A 5,205-nucleotide genomic window follows, 5' to 3' on the forward strand; every position below is an offset into this window, starting at 1 on the left:
TAGCCCAGTGGCCATGAGTTAGCTTTAAAATCTGGTTATCTTACATTTTTATGCAACTTTTCGATGATGTCAAAAGGGGGAAAAAGGTCGTGCTTTAAACAAGTGATGTTTACACTTTGAACAATGATGTTTATAACCTAATGTACCTGGTCCTTGATAATAAGTGAAAAATTTCTAACTTTGCATTGATGTTGAGTTGAGCTCTGGCAGGGTCTAAGTGGATGAAAAGCACAGAGTTTGTCATCATCAAAAAGGGGGAATTTGTTGGCCCAAGTAAAGGTTAGTTTTGAAGTTTTTGACCCACACAAAGGTTAGTTTTGAAGACTGACAAAGGAACTCAGGCATGAACTAGGTCCATCCCAGTGGTCAATCCCTCAGGTGCACAAAAATAGGCAGATTTGAGTATATGGGATGCACGTGAAGGAGATAAGCTTAACATGGTGTATTTAATATCTCCTGATCGAAAAGGTTGTATAATTGATAAGGAGAAGGATTCCATAATCAAAGAGAACACTATCCAAGATAGGAAAGGAGTTAGAAGTTGAAATCAACTAGAACGTTTTTACCAAGGAAGAGTTGCATCAGAACTCTATTTTTTTCTTCATCTACTAACTCTATAAATTACAGGATGTTCTCACATTACAAGTGTTGCACAAAAACGCAGAAGTTAAACGTGAATTGAGAGCAAATTAGCAAGGCTTTTTGCAAGAAGTTCATGTGTGATTCAAGTGTGCGAACCTGAAGCTACATGAACCAGATTGAAGAACCAGCTCCATAAAGAGTTTTATGTGTCTTTCTTTATGTCTAGTTCAATTTGTAGTAGGTGTTTTCATATTATACCTTTTAGCTTTATCTAGAAGCAATTGTAATAGGTACTTTGAGTATTCAAGTTAGAGTTAACTTGAAGTTGTCGCAATAGTTAGAGGCTGGTTGCTACAATGGGATTAGAGGTAATCCTTAGGTTTACAAAGAGTTTTGTAAATGCTGTTTTGACTCAGTGATTTAGTGAAGTGTTGGGAAAAATCCTACTGAGTAGTAGGTCGTGGGTTTTTTTACCTTTTGAGCCAGGTGTTTTCCACATAAAATACTTGTGCTTCTTATTTTCTACATTTATTATTTCGCAACAATAGCAGAAGGAACACATAGAACCAGGTCCTTCCATAATTAGTTTAAGCAAATAATTGGACACCACACAAATTACCCCACCCCCCTCTAGGGGAAAATTGAAAGGTTTTTCAATGTTTTTGACTTATGTTTTGATGATCTAACAAACTTTGTCAAGAACCAGATAGGGAACCTAACATACTTGGAATGCACTGCAAGTTAATAGATTCCAACTCAATATGAACTGCTATAGCTTCAGGGGATAGAGAACCAAACAAGGACCTGATACCCTTGTTGTTCCCTCATATCAGCACGAGGTCAATGGGACATAGCTAGAAGACGTGATTGCCTACACTATTTTTGCCTGCACTGCACTGCCAGTTCCCACTTATTCCTTGACCAACTAAAGTACTTACATCATTTCAAGTGATGTCATCAAGGTGTATCAACAATGACTTTATATCAAAACATCACTTGAACACTTATGTTTCTCGTTCAAGCCTTTTGCAAAAAATAGAGAAATCAATTCTCACGAGCTTGAAGAACAAAGTTGAACGCTACTATGGACCAGTTCCTAAAGTTAGTATCTTGTTGTCCTTAGTTGAGTTGTAACTTTGTGATTGTTCTTATTGTATCTCCTAAACTGCTTAGCCAAAAGCGTTGATTAGGAATCCTCTTGTAAAATCCGTAAACTCTCTGAGTTTATGTTGTGACTAAGTTTAGTCATAAGTTAAAATCTTTGTCACTAGAGAGTGACAAAGTGGCTTGTGGTGAGAGTATCACAAGTTAGTCAAAGTCTTTGTAACTAGAGAGTCACAAAGTGGCTTGTGGTGAGAGTGCCACAAGTTTGAGTTGAATCCTTTGTAATAGAGTTATTATAAAGTGGCTTGTAATAGGTATTTACAAGTTAGTGAAGTTGAAATCCTACAGGTGTAGGTCGTGGTTATTTGTCCTTTTGAGTTGGGATTTTTCCATGTAAAAATCTTATGTCTCTCTCACTTATAGTTTTACTAGCATTCTTAGCATAACCACATAGAGGGCCAGGTACTCTACTGTTTGGTGGACTCATACAAACTAATAGTGAAGTTTGGTGAGAATGGAGCTCGTTTAGTATAAATCGGACCTTTATTTGAGAAATTGGAAATTTTGATGTTCTTGGGTGATTTCATAAATTTGAAGTTTAATTCATAGTTATTGATGTTATTTTGATGATTTGATCGCACGAGCAAGTCCATATGATATTTTTAGACTTGCGTGCATGTTTGGTTTGGAGCCCCGAGGGCTCAGGTGAGTTTTGGATAGGCCACAGAGTTAAATTGGCCTTAGGAAAACTATTATTGTGTTGCAGGTCTACAGGCTTCGCAATTAAGAAGCCTGGCTCGCAAATGTGAGCTCGCATTTGCGAAGAAACAACACAATTGCGATGATGGGCTGGGACAGGGAGACCTTCGCATTTGCGAGGCTCATGTCACAAATGCGACCTTAGCAGGCATCGCAATTGCGAACAATTGTTCGCATTTGCGAAGAAAGCATAGGCAGGCCTTCCTTCACAATTGCAAAGATTTGGCTGCAATTGCGAATTCACATTTGCGAACATGACATCGCAAATGCGATATCTGCGCCTGTGTAAAATCATACTTAGATGAAAATTCTTCATTTTTCAATCTCCCTCAAACCCTAAGCTCTCTTGGGTGATTTTCCAGAGAAAAGTTCTTCTCCCAATCAATTGTAAGTCATTTCTAACTCATTTTCTTTAATCTATAACATATTTTCATATGATTTCAATTCAAAATCAAGGGTTTTCATGGGGAAATTGGGTGTCTTGGGTAGAACTTAGGATTTTCAAATTTTGGGGATTTGGACCTCGATTTGAGGTCCGATTTCAAAACAAATTATATATTTGAGTTTGTGGGTGAATGGGTAATCGGGTTTTGGTTCGAACCTCGGGTTTTGACCATGTGGGCCCGGGGTCGATTTTTGACTTTTTGGGGAAAACATTAGAAAACCTATTTTCATGCATTAGAATTGATTCATTTAGCATTTATTGATGTCGTTAAGTAAATTGTGGCTAGATATAAATGAATTGGTGGTGGAAACAAGAGGTAAAGCGGTGATTGGGGCTTGAATTGTGTTCGTGACATCGAGGTAAGTGTTTGGTCAAACCTTAGCTTGAGGGATTAGGAGTTATGTCTTATTTGCTATGTGTTAACTGTTGAGTACGATGTATAGGTGTGGTGACAAGTATCTATACATCGGTGTCAAGCATGCCCGTGAGTCTTATATTATGATTAATATGACTCCATTTCGTATTGTTCATGCTTTATATGATGAATTCTATTGTTGAACAAGGCTTGTGGAAGTATTATTGGTAATTGAACATTGCAGAGCCTTGGCTCAAGTTGAGAATTGAGTTGTGAAGTAATTATGGAAAAGAGAAGAGGTTTATGATATTGTTTCCCTTGTCGGGATGTTATTGCTTTTAATATTATCTCCCTTGCCGGGATGTTATTACTCATGATATTGTTTCCCTTGCCGGGATATTATTGTTATGCTATTGTTCCCTTGCCAGGATTTTATTGTGATATTACTGATTCCATTGCCCAAATTGCTTTGTGATTATTGTTCGAGTGAGGAAGAGTGTAAAGCACGAAGGGTGAGGTCGTGCATGATTTTGAGAGTGTTAATGCACGAAGGGCGATGTCGTGCCGATATTGTGAGGTAAAAGCACGAAGGGTGATGTTGTGCCACATGATGTAAAATGTCGTGCCATGATATGAGTGATAATGCACGAAGGATAATTCTGTGTCATGATTATGTGAGGTAAAATCACTAAGGGTGATGTCGTGCCAATTATATTGATTCTTATGGTGAGGACGAGAGTAAAAGCACGAAGGGTGATACCGTGCACTTGTCTTTGATTTCCTTATTCTTGGTTATAGTTGAATTTTCGTGCTCCTTTCACTTCTTTACTGAGATTTTATTTGTACATGACATTCCCTGCAGCATGTTTCCCCTTCCCATCTTTAATTGCTAGTTTCTATCATTATTACTTGTTGTATATGATATAACTGCACAAGTTTATTTGGTAGTTTTGTCCTAGCCTCGTCACTACTTCGCCGAAGTTAGGCTAGGCACTTACCAGCACATGGGGTCGGTTGTGCTGATATTACACTTTGCTCTGTGTGCAGATCTTGGTGCTGCAGCTTTTGGACCACAGTGAGGTTGTTGCCTTCAGTCCATCAGGAGACCCGAGGTAGTCTTGCAGGCGTCCGCAGACCTTGGTGTCCCCTTCCTATCTAGTGGTTCTTCTATTCTTTTCTATTTCAGAGACAGACATGTATTTATTTTGTTCGAAACTTATTTGTGGTATTCTTAGATAGTCTGTGAGATTGTGACACCAGTTCTGGATAGCTTATGTTTATGGATTTGTATCAGTATTATCTTAGATTGTTGCATTTTATTATTTCCGTTGTTTCTAAAATGTTAACTCACAATTGTTAAGGGATTAAAAATGAAAAGGGTTAAATAATTAGAATAATTGACTTGCCTAGCTTTCACTAGTAGGCTCCATCACGACTCTCGATGGTGGGAAATTCGGGTTGTGACATGTTCCTTCATGAGAAGTCTGAAGGGCTTCCCAAATTTCCTTGGTTGACTGACATGCTGATATCCTGTTTTATTCATCAGGAAAAATGCCACAAATGAGAATTTTCTTTGCACAAAAATTCTTCTCTACCGCCTTTCGATCGGCATTATTGAATTCCTTCCTAATCTTGGGAATGGCTACAGTTGGGTCACCAAGGTTCTTGGTAGGGACAAAGGGTCTGTCACAGATGACATCGCATAGCTCGGAATCTTCAGCCATGATGAAGTCGTGCATCCTAGTTTTTCACCATCCATAATACTGTCCATTGAACCTAGGTGGTCTGTAAGTAGACTGGCCTTCTTCGAAGTTTTGAGGAGTAGCCATGAGGATCCTTTCTAGGTGTTAACCAGATAGAAAGAACCCACTTTGATACCAATTGATAGAATATAAGGGTCTACCAAACTCTATAGAGAACCAGGTTCTCTATCAGTTCTAACAGAACACACGCACATAGT

Source organism: Nicotiana tabacum, chromosome 18 (assembly GCF_000715075.1).
Source record: "Nicotiana tabacum cultivar K326 chromosome 18, ASM71507v2, whole genome shotgun sequence".
Taxonomy (NCBI): domain Eukaryota; kingdom Viridiplantae; phylum Streptophyta; class Magnoliopsida; order Solanales; family Solanaceae; genus Nicotiana; species Nicotiana tabacum.